Source organism: Lontra canadensis, unplaced genomic scaffold, assembly GCF_010015895.1.
Source record: "Lontra canadensis isolate GAN:19392208 unplaced genomic scaffold, GSC_riverotter_1.0 scaffold19, whole genome shotgun sequence".
Classification (NCBI taxonomy): Eukaryota; Metazoa; Chordata; class Mammalia; order Carnivora; family Mustelidae; genus Lontra; species Lontra canadensis.
In genome coordinates this window covers 12,180,321-12,204,486 of record NW_022631013.1, presented here as the reverse complement: position 1 = coordinate 12,204,486, position 24,166 = coordinate 12,180,321, and the positions used below count along the sequence as shown (strand labels likewise).

General features: G+C 42.2%; 1 protein-coding gene across 3 annotated transcripts in view; it reads left to right on the top strand.

Moving 5' to 3' along the window:
- Positions 1–6,388: 6,388 nt before the first annotated feature.
- RNF38 (ring finger protein 38) overlaps positions 6,389–24,166 on the top strand; it is a 123,847-nt gene continuing 106,069 nt past the window's right edge. For all 3 annotated transcript variants that reach the window (XM_032860589.1, XM_032860588.1, XM_032860587.1), the window contains exon 1: positions 6,389–6,501. The gene's annotated coding sequence lies outside the window, so the exon portion shown is untranslated. The remainder of the gene's footprint in view (positions 6,502–24,166) is intronic.

The window sequence follows — 24,166 nt, the reverse complement described above, 5'->3', positions numbered from 1 at the left end:
AATGTGGTGGGTGGAGTACTATTCAGTAGTTAGAAGTAGTGGGCCAGATCTTAAAAACCTGTTACTGCAAGGAAGAACAAAAAGAAAAATATATGTATTTTATAATATTATTTATGTAAGAAAAAATACATGAATCTAAAATAGTAATACACATTTTAAATAAATATCTACAAATAATAGTTTTTTATTTCATTTTATAAAATTTTTTTTTAAATAAATATCTACAAACCAAAGGATATATGCTTAACATACTGGAATGATTTCCAGGGGTGAGAAAAGGGAATGAGATTAGAGGATATGGATAAAAGTGAATAATAACTAAAATCAATGTGAGAGGCTTTGTGAGTGAATAATAGGATCAAGTCAACCCCCTATATTTAAATAAAAATAAATGATTACATAAATAAATTGTGATAGTTGTTCTGGAAAGGAAAACCTTTAAAAACATTGACCTAACAATTTTTTTTAGGAATCTAGCCTAAGGAAATAGAAACTTATGCTTATTAGCATTATAACAGGAAGAAAAATGGTCAGCCTGTGTTTTATTGCTCTCATCCACAGCCTCCAACGTACATCCCCAGGTGTTTCAGGGAGGAGTCTGGAGTGTTTCACAGTGTTTGTGATGTGCTTGGAACAAGTAGAGGCATGTGATATTGGGGGTTAAATGCATCATCTCCTGCTCCAGCTCCTTCCATATGGCTCTGCTATATATCCACTGCCTTTGCTGGGAATGGTTACAATGGTCATTGAGTTCTGCCATTTCTGGAGTCCTTCAATTGCTAAGGCTCCAGAATGTTATTCTGTACTGTAGCTGAGACTAGCTGGCTCTTCTTTTGATTTTACACACTATTAAATTTTATTGTGTGTTACAATTTTTCTGGAACTCTTTCGTTGTTTTCTTATCTTCTTCCTCTACTCCTCCCCCTCCAGAAAAACAAACAAACAAACAAACAAACCAAAAGACAAAGCAAAAAAGAACACCAGCAAAGCATGCTGGAAGACAAACACAAATAATAGATGTGCTGGGCTTAAAAGTGAAATGAGAAATGCAAATCGAAACCACAATGAGATACCACTTCATGCCCAATAGATGGCTGTGTTTAAAAAAAAAAGAGAGAGAGAGAGAGAAAGAGAGAGAAAATGACATGTGTTGGTGAGGATGTGGAGAAATTGGAACCCCTGTGCATTGCTGGTGGGAATGTAAAATGGTGCAGTTACTGTGGAAACCAGTTTGGTGGGTTCTTCAAAAAGTTAAGTATAGAATTACCCTATGATGCAACAATTCTCCTCCTAGGTGGAATTGAAAAGAACCGAAAACAGGGACTCAGATACTTGTATGCCAATGTTCAGAGCATATTATTCACAATAGCAAAAAACAACATAAATGTCCATTGATGAATGAAGGAATGAAATGAATGAATGAACGAAACATATATATATATAGTGAAATATTATATATTTATAGTGGAATATTCACTTTAAAAAGGAATGAAATTCTGATACACACTACAACATGGTTGAACCTTGAAAATAGTATGGTAAGTGAAATAAGCTAGACACATAAAGACAGATATTGTATGATTCCATTCATATGAGGTACCTAGAATAGGCAAATTCATAGAGACAGAAATTAGAATAGAGGTACCAGGGACTGGAGGGGAAGAGAATGGGAAGGTTATGGATTAAGAAGTACAGAGTTTCTTTCTTTTTTTTTTTTTTTAAGATTTTATTTATTTATTTGACAGACAGAGATTACAAGTAGGCAGAGAGGCAGGCAGAGAGAGAGAGGAAGGGAAGCAGGCGCCTTGCTGAGCAGAGAGCCCGATGCGGGGCCTGATCCCAGGACCCTGGGATCATGACCTGAGCCGAAGGCAGAGGCTTTAACCCACTGAGCCACCCAGGCACCCGAGAAGTACAGAGTTTCTGTTTGGGTTGATGAAAAACTTCTGGAATGGATAGTGGTGATAGTTGAATACCTTTGTGACTATAACTGCTATCGATTGAATTGTGTCCTGCTTAGATTCATACATTGAAGTTCTAACCCTCAATGTGATAATATTTGGAGATGAGGCCTTTGGATGATAATTAGGTTTTGAGGTCAGGAAGATAGAGCCCTCAAGTTGAAATCAGTGTCCTTATAAAAAGAGACACCAGAGAGAGAGAGACAGCTTTTAACAGAATCTGACCAAGTTGACATCTTGATCTTGGACTTCCAGTCTCCAGAACTGTGAGAAAAAAATTTCTGTTGTTTAAGCCACCAGCCTATCATATTTTGTTATGGCAGCCCAAGCTAAGACAGAGGTTAATGCCATTGAATTGTATACTTGAAAATGGTTAAAATGGTAAGATCTATTATGTATATTTTACCACAATAAAAAAATAGAAACAAAAAATGAAATAGGCAATTCTGTTATCTTGCCTCTCCTTTGCAAATCTCTAGATGCCAGTCTGGGAAAGACATTAGTAATTGTACAGCAGTGACTGTTGTCCAACTCTCTCAGCGCTTCTGCCTTATATGGATGAGGAAAGAGAGGATCACCACAATAAACTGATTTAACTGGGGTCATAGTTCTCTGTTCCTCACCATGTATACCTTACCTTCAAGAATGGCACTACTATCACCTAGCTGCCCAAACCAAAAATCTTTCTCATCCTTGATTCTCTCTCATCTTCCTCAACAGCTACATCTTGATGATTCTACCATCTTAATACATCTGTATTCCTACCATCTCTGCCTCAATTTAGGTCACTGTGGTCGCTTGCCTATTAGCTTCTTAGCTGGTTTTATTGCTTCTCTTCTTGTTCTCCTCCCATCTTTTCTCAGAGTCTTTCCAAAATCCAATCAGATTATTTTATTCTCCTACTAAATCTTTCAATAGCTCCCTTTACTTACTTGGGTTAAGTTCAAATGCCTCAGGATGACATTCAATACTCTTCAAGGTCTTCTGGTCTCCCCTTAACTCTCCAGTCTGGTCTCTTCTCTCCACTTATCACCCAGACTGTGCTCCAGCCCTATTAAACTTGTGATTCCCTCAACATTCATACTCATTTCTCTTCCTGATCATTGCTAGAGAATGGACATTTGCAGAGATAAAGGTCACAACACACATGGATATGGTTCTTTCTTTCTTTCTTTTTTAATTTTATTTATTTATTTATTTGAAAGATTTTGTTTATTTATTTGACAGTGACAGAGATCACAAGTAGGCAGAGAGAGGAGGAAGCAGGCTCCCTGCTGAGCAGAGAGCCCGATGTGGGGCTTGATCCCAGGACCCTGAGATCATGACCTGAGCTGAAGGCAGAGGCTTTAACCCACTGAGCCACCCAGGCACCCCTTTCTTTCCTTCTTTAAAAAAAAAAAAAAAAGATTTTATTTACTTACTTGAGAGAGAGAGAGCATGAGCAGGGGGAGGAGCAGAGGGAGAAGTAGACTCCCACTGATTGGGCACCTGACATCAGACACCAGCACTGGGCTGGCCTCCAGAGGTTGATCCCAGGACCCCGAAATTATAACCTAGCTGAAGTCAGACGCTTAAGAAACTGAGCCACCCAGGAGTCCCTGTGGTCCATTCGCTCTTTTGTACCCCTTAACTGGTGGGGTGAGGTGGCCCCAGGCCTAACCCAGTCCTCTCTCTTGTTTCTTCCTGGCCTCCAAGGCAGCCTCAATGGGGTCTTTTGGTTACTGGATTAAACTGCTTGCCTGTCCCCTTTCTTCCAGGGCTGGTGGGAAAGGCATTTGACCAAATTGGAGTTTTAAGAGTTGAAACTGGGATTTGGGCATTGGGGTGTAAATAGGCCTCATTTTTTTTTTTTTAAAAGATTTTATTTATTTATTTGACAGAGAGAGATCACAAGTAGACAGAGAGGCAGGCAGAGAGAGAGAGAGAGGGAAGCAGGCCCCCTGCTGAGCAGAGATCCCGATGTGGGACTCGATCCCAGGACCCTGAGATCATGACCTGAGCCGAAGGCAGCGGCTTAACCCACTGAGCCACCCAGGCGCCCTCATTTTTTTTTTTTTAAGATTTTTTTTATTTATTTGTCAGAGAGAGAGCACAAGCAGGCGGAGTGGCAAGCAGAGGCAGAGAGAGAAGCAGGCTCCCTGCTGAGCAAGGAGCCGATACGGGACTCGATCCCAGGACTCTGGGATCATGACCTAAGCCAAAGGCAGCCGCTTAACCAACTGAGCCACCCAGGCATCCCTAAATTGGTCTGATTTTGTTCAAGGATGCTGAGACCTATTAAAGGAGAGATGCATGCCATAGTTTATGGGCATTCTACAGAAGGCATTGGGACTAAAGCCCCAACTAGTAATATGTTACCTGCCATGAGAAAGTGAAGGATAAGATTCAGGAAATACTAGGATCCTGAGATCAAGACCTGAGCTGAGATCAAAAGTTGGACACCTAAGAACTGAGCTATCCAGGTGTCCCTGACCAATTACATTCTTAAAGTCTTCCCGGTCCACTTTCCTCAGGCTGTTTCACCTGGTAAACTCCTCATCATCCTTAAGCTATTAATTTTTTTTTTTAAGATTTTATCTATCTATTTATTTATTTGAGAAAGAGAGAGAAACAGCAAAAGAGGGAACTCAAGCAGGGGGAGAGAGAGAGAGAAAGAAAGAGAGCGAAAGAGAAACAGGCTTCCCGCTGAGCAGGGAGCCTGATGCTGGGCTTAATCCCAGCACCATGGGATCATGACCTGAGCCCAAGGCAGATGCTTAACGACTAAGCCACCCAGGCACCCCTAAGCTCTTAACTTCTAAGAATTGATCTCACCATCCTCCAAGGAGACTTGTAAACTCTTTGAAGTCTGGGCCTATACCTCCTTCATTGTATCCCCAGGGCCTGGCATTGTTGATGACTGAAAGATCGTACCTAGTGACTGTCAAAGCAGAATTTAAAATGTCCGTTGCCACAAATTCATCCACACGTCCTTCTCATGGGGCCAGCCTAGCACTGTAGCACTGTGCCTTGTCAACGTGTAACCTGCTCTCTCTCTACTCAGTTCCCGGTTGGTGATTGCGTGTGGGGAAAGGCTGAGGATAACGCTTTTTGGAAACGATCTAGTCAGCAGTTAAGCTGCACCCTCACCCACACGGCTGTACTTAACAGCACTCCTAGCACGTGGTTGAGTTTTATTCTGCTCCTCTGTGGCTTTGATATAAGAGTAAGAAAAACATGAAAAGGAAATGGGTTCAGTATCCAATATCCTATCCAAGGAGAGGAGGGCCGCCAAGAGGGTCATGAATCTGCAGAATTCTTCTCTCTTAGAACACCGTCAGCACAGCTCAAAAGCCTTTCCTCACCTCCTGGCCTCTCTCTGAGACTAGGCCCAGCTGGGTTAGATGGTTTCCTGTAAGTTTTTTTTTTAACAAGGGCGTTTAAAGTAAGAAAGAGGAAGAGAAAGTCGGAGGAAGGGGTAAGGGGCCAAGGCCGAGCCAGGCCGGCTTCTGCTTATAAGTCAAGATGGGTTTCTAAATTCAGAGAAGGCAGCACATCTCCCTCCATCTCTTTCGTTTCTGCCTCTACTATCCTCTCTGGGTCCGTTGATTTATCACTGAGACACAACTCAAGAAGGGCAGACAGTTTCTTTCCTAAGTGTCTGAAAGGGAAAAAACTTTGAGCAAACAGCCAAAAGAGGGAGGAGGGTAGAGAGGAGACTGGCTATAGTGTGGGGAAGAGAAGGAGGGAGGCCGAGGAGGCACTGGCCGCGCACGGGGAGGCCAGCCGGCGGGCGCGCCGGCAAGCTACAGCTACCCGGGCCGATCCCCTAGCAAACTCGCGGGCGCAAATACTGGCGCCAGAGGCAGCCGAGCAGCTGAGCCCCAGGCGCAGCGGGGCCTGGGTGGCGCGGGGCCGGGCCCGGGAGGCCCGAGTCTGTGCCCGGGAGGCGGACCGGGGGCGGGGCCGCCCCGGGAGCTGGGTTCTCTCGCGGGCGGCCCTTAGTCTCCCCGCCTCCGCTAGCGGCCGCGGCAGAGGATGCCCTACGGCGCCGCCTGTCCTGCCCCTGAGCCGCGGCTCATAAGCCGGCTGCCCATTGGCGGCGGCGGCGCGGCGTCTCCGCCCCCTCCGCGTCCCCGCCCCCTCCGCCGCCGCCGCCGCCGCCGCCGCGGCTTCCCGGCTCCGCCTCCTCCCCCTCCGGGAGCCGCCTCCGTCGCCGCCACCGCCGCTGCTGCCGCCGGCCGGGGCCCAGTCAGCGCCCGCCGCCGGAGTCGAGTCGCAGTCGGAGCCGCTGCCCGCGGCCCCGCCATGAGCGGAAGCGCCGCCGCCGCGGTTGCCGCCGCCGCCGCCTCAGCAGCTGCGGCCGCCGCGCACTTCCAGCCTCAGTCGTCGTCTCCCAGGCCGGGCGCCGCCGAGCTCGGGCCCCTGCGACGCCCGCGCCCCCCGCCGCCGCCGCCCCGGCCCGAGCCAGCCGCTGCCGGCCGCCTCAGCCCTCCGGGCCACGGGCCTCTCCGGGCGAGCGCCCAGAGTGGCGGCGCCTGCGGCCGAGCGCCGGGAGCAGGTACGGGGTCCAGGAACCGGCTGGGCGGGGAGGGGCGTGGGTTGGTTTTGGGGGTGGGGGGGCCAGAGGCTTGCGGTCCAGCAGCCCGACCCGGCGCAGGGGGTGGAGCGTTGTCCGGGTCAGCTTTGTCCGGCCCCGGAGCCCCTGTGAGCCCTGTGGCCCCGTCGCGCCGAGCGGCTCACAAAGCGTTTTCCCACCCGGTGCGTAGCCCCCTCCCTTAGGGTGGGCAGGGCAGGACCTCTTTAGGTCTCCGCTTGGCGGAGGAGGAAACCGAGGCGTTCAGGGGAAGTGACTTGCCCAAGGTCACGTAGCCGGTGAGAGTCGTAGCCTGGCTAGGACCCAGGGCCACCCCGAGCTGGCGCGGGCCCGGAGCAGGGGTCTGGGAGGAGGAAGAGCCCCTAGCCGCGGAGACCCGAGAGACATAGATCCGGAGGAGGGGGCGCTAGGCCCTGCTCTCAGACACGCCCACCCAACGCTTTTTAGGTAGGCTTAAGAAATGGGATCTCTTGCGGGGTGGGACAGAGGAGCTGGGGCCGCTTTGGGGGCTTGGTGGTACCCTGCGGAGCCGATTTGGGGAGCCTCAGGGGGAAAGAGTCGTATGGGGGGGTGTAGTCTTTGGGAGAGGGCTTTCTTGAGTGAATGGGGCAGAGCTTCGGAAACTTCTCATCGTGGGGACCGTTTGGTCTCTGCCAGGCCACCATTGCCCGGACTAAACCAATCCAGCTGAAATTAATAGGAGGGAGGCCTTCCCGCTTTTGTGGAGACACCCACAAGGTGTCTGTTTTCATGAAATTGTCCAAGTTTTGTTTGTGCCCCAAACAGAAGTGCGTATAAGGCCCTAGTAAAAAGCATTTCTGCTATAGAAGGCCGAATTAGTTTTTTCCCGGGTGGTCTGGATCTGTCACCCGTGGAGAACCCCTAGAGAACAGCTACCCCAAGCGTGAAGGGGGAAGGAGGCGGGAGGATTGGGACAAGTCACCCGCCTGCCTGGTATGTTAGGCAGGGCCCTATACTGTATGGGACTCCCATTTTTCTTTGGGGGCGGGTGCCTCAATGTGTGGTTTTGACTGTGGATGCATCTTGGAAAGGGAAGGAGAGCACTTGGAGTTCTAGAGACAGCGAGAGGAGAGCAATGAAGAGGTTCCTGTGGCGCTGGGAAATAGAAGCTGTAGAATGGGGGAAAAGAAGATATTTAGTCATTGCGGGGGAAGGGAGATGAAAGGATTTCCGAGGGGAAGGGGGCAGTGTCTAGTCCTGAGAAAAGTTGGGATGTTTCAAGGAAGGAGTCAAGGGTGATGAGTTTGCAAGGAATCTGTTTAGAGGTGGATGGTATCGTAAAGGTTGAGTAATAGGTATTGGTCTGCAACAATCACTTCATTTTCTTCTAGTAAAGACAGTTGTACTTTCATATAAATGTTTTAGCCTTCTCATTCCCCACCTCCTATTCTCTCTCCTGTTCTAAGGCTGTTGGCTCTCAGTATTGTCTTGGAAGTAAGGCTTGACAAAAGAGGAAAGGGGAAGACTAATTAGCAAACGCATTAATTAGGGCCCTTTGTCCGAAATGATTCCTTGTTTAAGTCAGCTGTTTTCTTGCTGCCCTCCTGCACTTTGGCTTTCCAGCTGTGGTGGCTGTTGGACGGGTGCTGTGGAATACCTGCTGTGATTTAGACAAGATAGGTTCGATTTTTCTTAAAAAATGGAGGAAAACCTATTTGATAAATATGTATAAAAACATGAAAAATTTCTGGTCAAAGATTTTAATCAGGAAAATGCAAATGGAAACAATATTGAGGTGCCATTTCACACCCTTCAGATTGGCAAAATTTTAAATGCTGTGATAACCAAGTGTTAGTGACCTTGTGGGGAAATCAAAAGTTTATTTCCTGTTAGTGGGAGTGTAAATGAATACAACCACCTTGGAGAGTAGTGTGGTGGTGTGTTATTGGAGAGCTAATACACCTACTTACCCAAAATGTCTGTTTCTGGCTCTGAGAAATCCTAGTACAAGTGTCCAAGAAAAGAAGTATGAAAGAAATATAAGCATTCTCCTTGCAGCTTAAATGGCCACCAAGCACAGGAAGTGCATAAATTGTTAGATAGTCCCATGCACTTGAGTCTTAACAGCACTGAAAAATAAACTATAGCCACATGCATTAAAATGATGGATTCTCACAAACATAATATGGGGTGGGGGAACAGGTTACAGAATTCTTTTTTTTTTTTTTTAAAGATATTATTTATTTGACAGACAGATCACAAGTAGGCAGAGAGGCAGGCAGAGAGAGAGGGGGAAGCAGGCTCCCCACTGAGCAGAGGGCCCGATGCAGGGGCTCCATCCCAGGACCCTGAGATCATGACCTGAGCTGAAGGCAGAGGCTTTAACCCACTGAGCCACCCAGGCGCCCCCAGGTTACAGAAGTCTTAACAAAATGTTTTCACTTTTATAAAATCTGAAAACATGCAAAATAATGTTGTTTGTGGCTATGTGCATATATGGTAATAGTATAAAAACATGCAACAACTAACACCAAATTCAGAGTAGAGATTATCTCTGGGAACAGAAGACAAGGAATGAGATTGGACTGGGGTACACTGAGGGCTTTAATAATATCTAATATTCTATTACTAAGAAATCTGAATCAGATAATTGCAAATTAGGATTTGCTTACTTTGGGTGTAGGGTCAGAGATTCAGTATCTTATTTTAAATATTTTTCAGATGTTTGAAATATTTCTCACATGCAAAAAATTTGCTTGTTTATAGAGTGCAGGATTTTTGTCTCATGATGATGAAACTCTTGCTACAGACTCCGGTCCAGCACAGCCTGGTAGGCATGCAGGCTGGTGATCCTTTTCTCACCCTTTTCTGACCTGGGAAGCCTGGTATATTGCACTGGATGACTTTTATTTTGGAACTGCTGATAGGCATGGAGGATTTCTCAGTCTTTATAAATTTTCTAGTGGACCTAGGTCAGCAGTTTGAGCTTTGTCAAAATATAAGTGCCCCAGGACGTTCAGTCTTTCCTGTTGTAGGGAGAGCCCCAGAAACCTGATTCTGAAAAAGTTCCCCAGTAGATTCTGATGCCCACTAAAATTTGAGAGCCACTGCCTTCAGCTCCTGTCTCTGGGCTGTACTCCATCTCAACTTTGCCCTTTAGGCTACCTTCTCTTGCCCCTCCTGCATGACTAGGACTAATTTGGGCCCATGTGATACTTAGCTCTTTTGTAGGGCATAAAAGAATGATAGGGTTGGAAGCTATTGAGTGTTAAGTCCTTTATAATGGGGACATAGTCCCATAGAGGACTAGACATAGTCCTCTTATTTTCATGCAGGTAGCTACGGGGCCCACTGCCCACCAAGGCTATTTATCAGGTTTTATAAACTTTAACCACTTGTGTCACAATATGGGGTTTTATAATTAGGATGGGAGCAAAAAAAAGGGGGGGGTCTTACAGAAGGAAAACCCAGCAAATTCGGAGAAAGGAAACCCCCAACAGTAAATGTATGTGATGGTGCTTTTTTCCACAGATGATGGTGATTGTTTTAGTGCTTTAGCTTATGACATTGATTTAGATTTCAGCTATTGAATCTACGTTCAAAGATTAGGGTCTCAGATAACAACTGATTATCCCCCTCAAGATGGAAGAATTTCCTTTCTCCAAATTTGATAGTTTTACTTCTCTGCCAGACCCTTTTTGCTCTAGTCCTGATATGTTTAGGAATGAATTTATATTCAGAGATGTGAGGACTTGTGGTAATGAGATCTGTGAAATGCCTGCTTTGGAAGTGCAGTGCTTGTCCAGGTAGACTGCCGCAGGGCTGCTGTGCTGGGTTGTATGGGTTGTGCCCAACCTGAGGGTCACCTGTTTTGTGTGGCTAGTGGGAGTGGAAATTCATTTGTGCTCCACTTACCAAATGAGCATTTTGTAGGGGTGCCTGGGTGGCTCAGTTGGCTGAGTGTCCGAGTCTTGGTTTCTGCTCAGGTCCTGATCTCAGAGTTGTGAGATTGGTCCCTGCATCGGTATCCAATCTTAGTGTAGAGTCTGCTTAAGATTCTCTGTCCCTCTCCCCCTGCCCCTCCCGACCCTGCGCGCTCACTCTCTCTCCCTCTCTATCTTTGTCTCCCTCAAATGAATTAATAAATCTTTAAAAAAAAAAAGTGCATTTCTTGTGGAAATGTGTCCCCTCTCTGAGGCAGAGAGGGGACACATTTCTAATTCCCATCAAGTGCTTCATGAACTAGCATGGCCTTGCAACTTTGGAAGGCTTTGTCCCAGGCAGCTTTGTTGGTCCATGTGTAATGAACTGTGCCATCCATAGTTAAGGACTTTGTGAAGAGGGCAGGTCAGTTTTGGGCTTTGAGCTCTGAGAGTTTTGTCCATGTGAACTTTTAAATGGAAGGAACCTACCCCGCCCCCCGCCCCGGCTTTTCATCACCCTGTTCAGTTGAACCAAGATTCCAGCTTAAAATTGTAAAATTTGTTATGGAGCTGGAGAAATAGGCTCAATTTTGAAAATACCGTTATTTATGAAAAGACAGAATGAGAGAAATATTAAAAGGACAAAAGCGTCTGGTAATTGAAGATGAGAAAGTAGCTATGCACCACATTTGTTCTTGCATTCTTGGAGTGCTCACTTTGAGGGGGAAATACAATGTTTTCTTCTTCCTATTCCCCCTACACTAGCATTCCTCAATTTCTTAAGACCTGAGGCTTTTTAGCCAATTTTGAAAATATTTACCCATTTGTATTTTCCATTAAGTGGTTGTTTACACTTCCTGCTGTTTTATTTTTTTCTTGGAGAGAGAGGAGGAGGGTAGTGCTGAACTAAGGACGCGACTGGACTTCCTACTGCTTTTGCAAATAATGGCAGTGTGTTTTTCAGAACTGTTGTCATGGAAGAGTGCTGTTCTGTGGACTCAAGGGAGAGGTACATTTGAAGTGGTTTCTGTTGTCTTTTTTATTATCATTTTTAAACAAGATCGAGGGTGATGGTTACAGAGTTCCATTGTGCTTTTGCTGCTGTCTTGAAGGAGTTTGTTTTTTTTTTCTTAATATTTTATTTATTTATTCGACAGAGAGAGATTCAGGGAGAGAAGGAAGGCAAGCAAGGGGGAGTGGGAGAAGGAGAAGCAGGCTTCCCGCTGAGCAGGGAGCCTGATGCAGGCTCGATCCCAGGACCCTGGGGTCATGACCTGAGCCAAAGGCAGATGCTTAACAACTGAGCCACCCAGGCGCCTCAGGTTTTTTTTTTTTTTTTTTTTTTTTAAGAAAATCTGCTTAAAACTAAAAATGTTTAACAAAAATAGTCTTAATGCCCACACAAGGAAAATAAACCGTTATCACCTATGGGCCTTACCCAAAGCAGTTTGAATTTTTTTTTCCCAGTTCTGTTTAAAGGGGTATTAGTACTATTTTAGGGACGGCTTGGAACAGTTAACTGGAGTGATGTTGGGGAGGTGGAGGGTGAGAATGATGGGATTATACTGGAGTTTTATCAGTGACTGCCTCCAGTCTTGATATGGAAAACTATCACTGTATTGTCTGCTTTTGTGATAAAGTATGTGTAGAAGTAAGGGAGAGATTGGGAGTTTTGATATATGTAATGATTTGACCCCGTTGAAAGAAAAAGCAGAGGAAAGAAGTGGTAAGAGGAAGAAACGTATGAGAGTAGCAAGCAATTAAATAGGACGTTTTGTAGTGCTTTTGGAATGTTCTTTGAGTTGAAAGTTACCTGTCCGTATCCATTCTGCTTTAGCACCTTTGGTTTTAGTGTGTGAAGGGTGCTTACTGATCTTCACGTGAAACCTGTTTTATTGTCATGGAGCTGGAAAGTGAGCAGTTTTGAAGACTAGGCTGAGGTGGGAGGCTAGGCTAAAAGTAAAAACAAGTATCCATTTTGTAATTGCTTTTGTAAGTAGGAGTTGAGACTCATAATTAAAAAAAGTATTTTTCATTTGGCTTTTAGGCTATCTTATTTAAAAATTGTTCTAATATATTTGTCTTCCTATGTAGATTTTTGTTGCTGCCTCAGTACATATTTGAGCACCTACTGGGTGCCACAATCCCAGTACCAACCACTGGTCCATGGGGGTGATGCTTTCATTTTCCAAGACTTTTTCATTACCTGAGGCGCTGCTTCAGCTTGTGCTTTCTTTTCTCCCTTTTATCATGGCTCCTTCTCCCTGGTCTTTGGGCTTGGTGGAGGTCCACCTATCTGTCGGGTGATCTCACCACATGTGAGGGGTGCAGAGGCCTCTCAGAACCTTTTGACTGGGCGTCCTTCAGTAACACCCCTCGAACAGTTTTGAGCTAGACTTGAGGGCCATCATAGCGGCCCCACCGCCTCTTCCTTCTCTGCCGCCTGTGTTGCCACCACCCACCCTTCGCTGTGGAGCCTGGAAGGCGCCCCCCTCACCCCCAATCATACAAAGAGTCTTTGTGCTCGGAGGATGTTCTAAAGGCGGGATCACTGCAATTATAATTCCCCAAGCACAACCAAGTAATGGGGGCAGGCAGGGTAAAGATGGTATCCAAGTTCTCGTTGGTAGGGAGAAGTCAGGCGGGGATTAAAATCATCTGGAGACAGTACCGAAATGGATAATGGAGCGTTGTTGGTAATGCTGATGGGAATGTGTTTAATTGAATGCATTTCAGATTTTTAAATTCTAATACTTGAAAGATACTTGAAGCTTTAAAAAGCAAAAGACAGCCTGAACTTTTTTTTAGTTATTTTTTTAATCTAAAATTATAACAAAATTACTTTAGAAGAAGGTATGTAGAAATCACAGTCTACTTTGCTTTATGTTTATGTTGCCAGAGTGACTGATTGCCCAAGAAAGCCAAATACATATCTTACTTACTATCCAGGGGGTGCTCTTACTAATCCAGCTCTTTTTGTTTATTTCTAAAAGTAAGCTCTGACTGACATTTTTGGGAAGCTGATTTTCTCCTTCCACCGCAAGAAGAAAATCAGTGCGGGGAAATGTGCTTAATAAACTCTTATTATCAACCATCCTATGTCATGATGTGCTTCCAAGCTCTATTGGTAATCTCTTAGTGAAGACTTTTTTCTTACTGTGTCTTTTTCTTTTAAAGATTTTATTTATTTATTTCTCTCTCTCACACACACACACACACACACACACACAGTGAGCACAAGCAGGGAGAGCTGCAGAGGGAGAGAGAAAGAGAGAGAAGCAGGCTCTTTGTCAAGCATGGAGCCGGATGGGGGACTCCATCCCAGGACGCTGGGATCATGACCTGAGCTGAAGGCGGACGCTTAACCGACTCAGCCACCCAGATTCCCTTACGATGTTAACTATTAGTATATTACTCTGATTAGTGTCTCAAACAGACTTTTTTGTTTTTCTAAAAAGAATTGCACCAGACAATTGACTGCAGAGGTTATCTTTAGACTTTAGGATAGTGGACTTCAGTCCTCTCCAGGTGAGGGGAGAAGATCCTTTTTGTTGTCATGGTTAGCATTGACATCTGTGCTGAGTGAAGCAGCCAGGGACTGTGTGTTCCATATGGAAAGCTATAGGTACTGTAAGCTGGCCCTTCATCTAATTACTTGTTGGAGTCAGGTCAAGAGTTGGACACTTATTTTTACTGTTTTAGTGTGATTTTTGTCCTGTTGGAGGAAATCTCCCTTTTTTTATTGACAGAAGTGTGCAGTGTGATGATTGATAAATAAATACATTTTGAAATGATGACCACAGTCAGGTTTATTAATACAACTATCACCTCATATAGTTACTTTTTTTTTTTTTTTGTGAGAATGTTTTAGCTCTCTCTTAGCAAATCTCAAGAATATGAGGTATTATTAACTTAGTCACCATGCTTTACATTAGATTCTCAGAACTTTTAATTGAAGACTTGTGCCTGTGACCAGCATCTTCCCATTTCCCTACTTCCCAGATCCTGGTAACCACCATTCTGCTCTCTTTCTGTGAGTTGACTTTTTAAATTAAAAACTTTTTTACTTTTTTGTTTTTTTTAAAGCTTCCACGTATAAATGAGATAGTTCTGCATTTATCTTTCTCTGGCTTATTTCACTTAACATTATGTCCTCCAGATTCATCCATGTTGTTGCAAATGGCAGGATTTCCTTCTTTCTAATGGCTGAATAATATTCTCTTGAACATATATTCCAAATCTTCCTTCATCCATTAATTTGTTGGACACTTAGGTCCTTATCTTAGCTGTTGTGAGGAACACTGCAAAGAATTTGGGAGTACAGATAGCTTGAAGAAATCTACCTTAAATTAACCTTCACATAAGACTACTGGGTAGTCTATTACAAAGATATTGCTGATTCGATCCTTAGAAAAGACTACTAATTTGACAGCCAAATTTTATGAGATTTAAAAATAAACAAGGATTGGGGCACCTGGGTGACTCAGTGGGTTAAAGCCTCTGCCTTAGCTCAGGTCATGGTCCCAGGGTCCTGGGATTGAGCCCCTCATTGGGCTCTCTGCTTCAGCGGGGAGCCTGCTTTCTAGTCTCTCTCTGCCTGCTGTTCTGCCTACTTGTGATCTATGTCTGTCAAATAAATAAATAAAATCTTAAAAAAAAAACAAACCAAACAAGGATCCATTTTATATGCTTTCAATGAAAAGTAAGGTTGATCTCTCACTTCTCACCCACATTCTACTATTGTTTGATTTAGGCAAGTACCTTGTTCAGCAGTGACTTCATTTTAGCTTAATTATAAACTGTTATTTGGCTAGTTCATTTACTTCATTTATAATATTTATTTACCTTGGGCAGTAACCTCTGACTTCTTACTTCACTGCTCTCTAGTGGCCACTGAAAGTAATGGTAAAACGTTTATTGAATGCCTACTGTGTATCAGGCAGTGAGGATTTCAGATACAATTCAGGTAGTAAACAGTGATAGATTCTGACCATATGTTAGCAGAAAAAAATGCATTTTGGGGTATGCTAACCCTTAATAAAAGGGGAGAGAACATCAAAATTGCATTAATAATAGTGATATATAACCATGATAATTAATGTTTCTAAAGCACAGATTTAACCAGACCATAAATTTACGTGGTTTCCTTCTAAGTAGAAGAAATATTTTTTCATCTGGCATTCAAGACCAGCATAGTTGGGTCTTTATTATTTCAATCTCTATTTTTCCTCATGAATATTATTTTCCAGGGAAATGGGATGCCCTGTTGTCTATATGTGTATCACTTTTTGACTTATTTCTTTGATTTTTCAGCTTGGAATGCCTTCAGTTTTTCCAAATCCCACCTTTTTTTTAATATCTAGGTGTTTTTTTTAATATCTAGGTGGTAGTTGTCATTTATTGTGTGCAAAGCTCTGTTCTGAGTGCTTACCTGGATTAATTCATTTAATTTGTGCTAGGGTCCTTTAAGGTTGATGCTATTATTATCCTTATTGTGCAGATGAAGAAACTGGAACACAGAGAGGTTAAATACCTTGCTAGAGATGATGCAGCTATTAAGAGTGTTATCTGGGATATGAACTCAAGCTGTCTAGTTCCAGAGTCTATATTTTTAGCCATCATGCTTTACTGGATCTCTCTCTCTTTTTTTTTTTTAAGCAAACTTAGCAGTTAGTTTTGGTAATAAGAGGTTGAATATAAGCAAAGGTGATCACTGCTTTAGCCACTGAAAGGAATTTGCAGTCTTTAGTTTTTACCTTTGCTCCTGAGAAATATACTCCTCTCTTTTTTTAAACTTCTGAATTATTGCATTAGGATTATTTAATTGGTTTTTTAAAGTCATTCATTACTTTTTTACATAAGGAGTAGGAGTACCTGCATTGGTGGGTGGATCCACATTAGAATAGGCATATTTAAATCCCTTCTTAGAAAATCTCTTATGTTCTATGATCCTGAACATTAAGGTTTTAACTGAGTACTTGTTTGAACACTTAAGCGGATAAAAACATACTTAAGGGAAAATTTGGCCCTACTCGGAGGAACTTCGGAATCTCACCTTTTTGTGGATATGGATATCTTCCCACCAAATATCGCAAGAACGGATGTTAGACTTCTTTTTAGTCTTTTTTTTTTTTAGCCTTCTTAATTTCCATAATAAATTAATTTGTCACAAGCTAAAGCATAGACGTATCTATTCAGTAGCATAGAATATGAACATTTCAGGTATTCGTTTGGAGATGCTAATGTGTTGGGTTGATGCTGTCTGAGACAGTTGGATTATTTGAGGAAGATAATGTGGCATTGTGGTTACCAAAGGAACTACTTCAAAATTGGTTGGAATGCTTGTTAAAAATTCTGTGTGTAGGTGACTTAGAATTGGAACTTGAGATTGAGTAAATTTCCTTATAAACAGTTATAGGTGATGTTTTTAATATTGTTTGATTTATATTGTAGGCTTAATAGGCATTGGTGGGCCATCAGTTTAGAAAATGTGCTGTGGGAAAATGAGATTCTAAGGTCAAAACCAGGTACAGTACTTACAGACTTTTGGAACATGGCCTGTTTTTGAGTGGAGCACTGCCAACAGTCTTTCTCTCCTATTTTGCTTTTGGATACCTAGAAAGGAAGGCGGAATTCTTCACTTTTCAAATTACTAAGCGATATGGAATTAATTTATCAGAGGAAGATATTCTTTCTATTCAGACGGGATAAAGACTGGTTAATCCACATAACTGAGGAATTTCCACTCATTTACTTGTTTGGGTTTCTTTAAAACCCTTAGTTTCAGAACCAATCAAGAGTTATGTTTGGGAGCTCCAATGGAAGACATTATTGTTGACTATGTTTGCTATATGTCAAGAATGAGTCATGAGCTCTTGTGATTTAATTATCCAGTTTTTTTTTAATTGTGCGTGTATTGTTGAAAACAAATTATTTCTATTTTATGATATTTTTGAGCCTTAAATAGAAGCTACATTGTGTGCTAAAAAAACAAAACCAAAAAACCAACAAAGGCGACGAGTCAAAAGATTTGCCTTCTTAAAATGAATTTGTGTGCAACTCTTAATGTTATTAATCTCTATGTTAAGGTCAAAACGAAAGTCAGAATTTGACTCTAGAATGTTTAGAGTCTATACATACTTTGAATCTTAACTTTTGGTAGAACAAAATCTTCTAAAAAATGAACTCTCTGATTCAACTGACATAAGTGATTTTATTTTATTTTATTTATTTTTTTAATAAATTTATTTATTTACTTATTTGACAGTGATCACAAGCAGGCATAGAAGCAGGCAGAGAGAGAGGAGGAAGCAGACTCCCTGCTGAGCAGAGAGCCCGAAGTGGGGCTCAATCCCAGGACCCTGGGATCATGACCCGAGCCGAAGGCAAGGGCTTTAACCCACTGAACTACCCAGGTGCCCCGACATAAGTGATTTTAATTTAACATAAACAGTTTTTTGGGGTGGGGAGCGAAATCAAACTAGTTTTGCCATACCAAACTCTTTCTCTAGCACATTGGAGATGTGAATATGTTTCCTTTTGAAGTATAATTATTTGATAGAATAGTTAGGTTATTTTTCCTGGTACTATGTAGTTAAAATCCCAGGGCCTAAATTCATTTTAAAGTTTGATTAAAACTTTGTTTCTGTGGAAGAAAAGTTACCAAATTGAAAAGGGCCTTCGAGGGACACCTGGGTCGCTCAGTTGGTTAAGCATCTGCTTTTGGCTCGGGTCTTGGTCCCAGGGTCCTGGGATTGAGTCCTATGTGGTACTTACTCCCTGTTCTGTGGGGAGCCTGCTTCACCCTGTCCCACTGCTGCTCTCCCTGCTTGTGCTTACGCTCTGGCGCTCTCTCTCTCTCAAATAAATGAAATCTTAAACAAAAAGGGGTGCTTTCAAAATTTTAATTCCAAATTGAAAAGGGGCTTTAGAAATCTTGGAATTAAAATTGCTTTTAAGGGGGGAGAGGCAAATCAAATTGGATATGGGCCCCACACAATTGTCTGTGCTACTTGCTGGGTCAGGAAAGCTCAGAGAGGGGGCCTGTGTTGCAGTAGGGCAGGGCGTAAACCTGGTAGGAACTAGAAGTGAAACTGGAAGTGCCTTTAAAACAAAACAAAACAAAACAAAACAAAAACCACAGCAAAAAATCCAGATTGTTGTATTAGATGGAGTCAGGCTGGATTGAGCAGTGAGACTGTGATTCTCAAGCACAAATGTGTATGTAGTACCCCTTGGCAGATTTCCTGATTAAGTCAACATGTTTGCATTTGACTTAGGACAGACCTTAGTCCCAATGGAGGAAAACGAGAGAAGAGCAAAGGGAGGGGCTGAGGCAGGGGCTTTAAGGTGCGGGTTCTGGAAGAAAATTAAAAAAAAAAAAAAAGAAAGAAAGAAAGGGGAAAAAAGAGAGGAAGAAGAAAAGAAAGAAAAAAAAAAAAGAGATTTCTGAGCCTTTGAGAGAGATAGCAGGAAGTTAAAGGTGGAATTCTGGGGACATTTTCTGCTCCCCACAAGCTGTATGGAGGTAAAAGGCTGTGGCTTGGAAGTGGTGGATAAGTAGATTTAGAGTTGCTGGTAAAGATATCTTTGTTGGAGCAGAAAAGATGTATCACTGTGGTTTGTTTTAAAACAGTAGAACTCACTACAATGTTAGCAATACAAAGGTAGCGAGTCTTTTTTTTTTTTTTTTTTTACAAAGGTAGCCAGTCTTACATAATTTTATTACGCCTAGGGTTAAAACTGAAATTCACTTATTTTAAAAGAAAAATGAGAACTTAACAGTTGACTTACAGTTGACAGGAGCATTACATTTCCAGGGTGGTTTAATGGGAGTTATGTGCCATCCATCACAAACAAAAGTTGACAGTGCTAACATGCTCTGGTTAACTAGGGCATGCACTACTAACGTTTTTCCCGCAGGAGTGATAGGTTCAAATTCAAAGACATTAGACATTGCTCTTTCTGCTGGCCTCTCCCCTTCCCATTCCCAGAACCATTTATAGATGCTCTCTGTGGATGGATGTGTGTGTGTAGTATGGATTGAGATTGGGCTCATGGCTCTGAAGGTGTCCAGCATCTCTCACACTTTAATGCATCACCTGGGAATCTTGCCAAAATGCAGATGTCTAGCAAGGGCACAGGTGATTGTGGAGTAGCTTGGAGTAGCCAGGAGGTGGAGTAGTGGTTCTCAAACGTAAGCCTGTGTGATAGGCATTCGAAGGGCTGGTTAAAAGAGACTACTTGGCCCCACCTTCCTGAGCTTTTGATTCACCTCACTAGGGTGGGGCCTGATATTTTGCATTTTAAACAAATTCCTAGGTGATGCTAATGCAGCTGGGGAGAGTATATTTTGAGATCTCTTGAGGTAGAATATAATTAATATTGAGAATCAAACCATCTGTCTTGGGTCTTGAACATTATTTTATAACTGAAAATGGTGAAGAAAAGTTTGCTAAGAGTAAATTATTAATACTGTTCATGGTGAAATAGGTAATGAGAATGAAGGAGTGCCCTTGCGATAACCACCACCGGGTGTTGTAGGAAGTGTTGAACCATGGTATCATACCCTTGAAACAAATACTACAGTGTATATTAACTAACTGGAATTTAAATAAAATTTAAAAAAAATGCTGTCCATGTTAGGCAGATAACACCTCATTAAATAATTCTGTGTTTTATTGTGGTGAGTATATGTCTCTGTCTAGAAAATAGCCCCAGTAGACCCAGCCAAACGGTAAGAAAGATGATTACTTCTGGAGAAGGATCCAGCATTATGGAGGATGGGATTTTAGCTTTCTTTATAAGGTTTTAATTTTTGCTGAAGAGATTGTATTTCTATTTATGTAATTAATTTTATAAAAAGGGATAAGAAACTGGGCCAGATAGCTTCACATTTACTTTTCCAGATTTGTCCACCCTGTTCCACCTGGCTCTCTGCCCCAGGGAAAGAGCTCCCAGATCCTCTGGCTTCTACCGGGTTCAGCCTTAGGAGATTTGAAGGGAAGGAGAATGAAGTCAGAATACTTATCTCTTCTGTTCTCGTGCTAGCCTGCATTTTATTACCTGGGTTTTAGGAATCACTGTCTCCTGTCTTTTTTGGGGGCCAGAGCAATAATTGTCCTCATAGCTCTTCTACCCTCTCTGATTTTTGTAGGCCTCACCTAATTTAGTAATTACTCCTTTTACAAACAGACCCCTTTCAGTTTATTCTCATTTGAGTTTGTCATCTCTTTTCGCTATTGGAAGCCTGAGTGATGGACCCTCTAGTCCTATTCCTCTCTTTACTGTATTTTCCTGTTTATTTAACACCCACCCCACCCTATCCTCTCCACTATAATCCCAGGGGTAGTGACAGTACTATATTTTGGTAGGTGTAACCTTTCAGACAATTTCTGTATATAGTGTGGCTCTGAAATACATACACACATTTAACATACGAGGAATCATACTGCATTTCCTATTGAATAAATACTTTTTCATACTACATTATGACCATCTTTTTTTTTTTTTTTGAGATTTATTTATTCCAGAGGCAGCGCAGGGGGGAGGGGCAGAGGAAGAGGGAGAATTGAGCTGAGCTTGGAACCCTGAGATCATGACCTGAGCTGAAATCAAGAGTTGGATGCTTAACTGACTGAGCCACCCAGACATTCCGCATTGTGACCATCTTTCTATATGAGTATAATCTACCTCATTCTTAGTAGCTGTACACCATTCCATTGTATTTGGTATGCACAAAGTACAATTTAAATAGTTCCGTATATATTTAACATGATAGTTTATTTATTATTATTATTTTTAAAAGATTTTATTTATTTATGAGAGACAAAGAGAGGCAGAGGAAGAAGCAGACTTCCTGCAGAGCAGGGAGCCTGATGTGGGACTCAATGCCGCGGGACCCTGGCATCATCACCCGAGCTGAAGGCAGCTTAACAGCCACCCAGGCTCCCCTTAACATAATAGTTTTAATTATATACTGGATTTCCGTTAGTACTTGATCTGTTTCTGCATTCTGTTCTATTGATCTGTCTCTGTTTTGGCACCATTATGATACATTTTACTGATTGTAGTTTTATAGAGCTGAATTCTTGGTAGGGCAAATCCTCATAGTTATTTTTGTTTTGGAGAAGATTTTGGCTTTCATCGCATACTTTTTTCCCCTTCCAGATAACAGTTTTTAAAAGTATTTGTTAGGATTCCTTCTGATCCCACTGATACCTTAATTGGAAGTTTTGTAGTTTAATTTGCATTTGTCAATGTATTTCACGTTCTTTTTGCTTTTGACAGTGGGGCATTTTCATCATATTTCTGGAGTTTTGCTGATGTTAGAAAAAGCTGTTGGTTTTGTATATTTATTTAAAAACCTTCCTATTTCCTAAGCTCTTGTAATAGTTTTTAGTAATTTTTCACAGATTTTTCTTGGATATTCCACTTGGACAACTTTATTATTGGTAGAGATTGCTAAGTTAGACTCCTTTTCAGTATTTTCCTCTTTTTTTTTTTTTTTTTTCCCCTTGTTTCATTGGCTGGGCTCTGACATTGGGAAAAATGTCATCTACTTGACTTTAATGAGGCTGCCTCAGGTGTCCTTCACTGTTCATTGTTGGGCTGACTGTGGGTCTGAAACCTAAAAAGTAAAAGGAGAATTTTTATTTATTTAGTGTTTTTCTTAGAAAGGATAAATTTATCAGATGCTTTTCAACTCAGTTATCTGTCTGTTGGAGATTGTTTCTTTCAACCTATTTATGTGCTGAATTATATTAATCAGTTTTCAGTATGGAATTATCTTTAAATTTCTGGAGTAAATCTCATAGTACTAGATTGATTTGTTGGTATTTAGGGCTTTGGTATATATTCAGAAGGGGGAAGGCCTATAATTTTCCTTCCTTGTGCTATCCTTGACATCAGGATTTTGGTACCATGGAAAAATGGTATTTTGGTTGGAGGAGTGGGAACCATTTCTGTCTTGTTTTTTAGTTTATTCCACTCAGGTTTCTTATTTGTTGTGTGTTTGAGGCAAGGTGGGGGGCAGGTATTCAGTTTTGGTGAATTAGATATTTTTTGTAGAAAATTAAATTCCTTTTCCAGCTTTAAAAAAAGTATGAGTTCATTATGTTCTTTTTAAATTTTCCTCTGTAAATACGATTTTATCAGCTTTCTTAATCTTTTTTTTTTTAAGATTTTATATATTTATTTGACACAGAGAGAGAGAGAAATCACAAGTAGATAGGCAGGCGGAGAGAGAGGGGGAAGCAGGCTCCCCGCTGAGCAGAGAGCCTGATGTGGGGCTGGATCCCAGGACCCTGAGATCATGACCTGAGCCGAAGGCAGAGGCTTTAACCCACTGAGCCACCCAGGCGCTCCTATTCTTTTTGATTAGATTAAAATCTGTCTTTGTCTATTTACTCATCTGTAAAATAGGTATAATGAAAATAAGTTAATATATGTGCCTTTCCACATAGTAAGCAATCAAATGATGGTCATTATTTTTAATTTTTTAAATTTTTACTTATTTTTAGAGAAGGAGTGGGGAGAAGCAGAGGGAGAAGGTGAGAGAAAATCTTAAGCAGACTCCCCAACTCTGGGCTAGATCTCACAACCCTGGGATCATGACTGGTTCCCAAATCAAGAGTCAGACACTTTACCGGCTAAGCAACCCACGTGTTAGGGTTACTGGTTGTTATTTTTTAAAAAATGGTTTGTCTTTTATTATTTTTGTATTTTTCTGTGTTTTTGTGTACTGATTAAGGAATTTATTTATTTATTTATTTATTTTTTAATTTATTTGACAGAGAGAAATCACAAGTAGACAGAGAGGCAGGCAGAGAGAGAGAGAGAGAGAGAGAGAGAGAAGCAGGCTCCCTGCTGAGCAGAGAGCCCAATGCGGGGCTCTATCCCAGGACCCTGAGATCATGACCTGAGCTGAAGGCAGAGGCTTAACCCACTGAGCCACCCAGGCACTCTCTTTAGTGTCTTTATTATTTTTAGACGGCTTCTAAAATTTCAGTACATCTATGCTTCTCTACTTTCACTTATATTACATATTTTGAGAATGATTTTCAGAAATGTTTTATGTAGTTATATAGTGAGACTTGCAAGTTATTTAACTATTTATTTTTAAATATTTATTATTGTTATTATTATTATTTTTAAAGATTTTATTTATTTATATGACAGACAGAGATCACAAGTAGGCAGAGAGGCAGGCAGAGAGGGGAGAAGGAGGCTCCCTGCTGAGCAGAGAGCCTGATGCAGGGCTCTGTCCCAGGACCCTGAGATCATGACCTGAGCTGAGGGCAGAGGCCTGACCCACTGAGCCACCCAGGTGCCCCTAAAGATTCATTATTATTATTATTATTATTTTAAAGATTTTATTTATTTATTTATTTGACAGATCACAAGCAGGCAGAGAGGCAAGCAGAGAGAGAGGGGGAAGCAGGCTCCCCGTTGAGCAGAGAGCCCAATGCTGGCCAATCCCAGGACTCTGGGATCATGACCTGAGCCGAAGGCAGAGGCTTTACCCACTGAGCCACCCAGGTGCCCCCAAGATTTATTTTTTAAAAATTGTTTTTATTAACGTAGAATGTATTATTTGCCCCAGGGGTACTGTTGTGTGAATCATCAGGCTTCAGATTTCATAGCACTCACCATAGCACATACCCTCCCCAGTGTCCATCACCCAGGCATCCTATCCCTCCCACTCCTCTCCCCTCCAGCAGCCCTCAGTTTGTTTCCTGAGATTA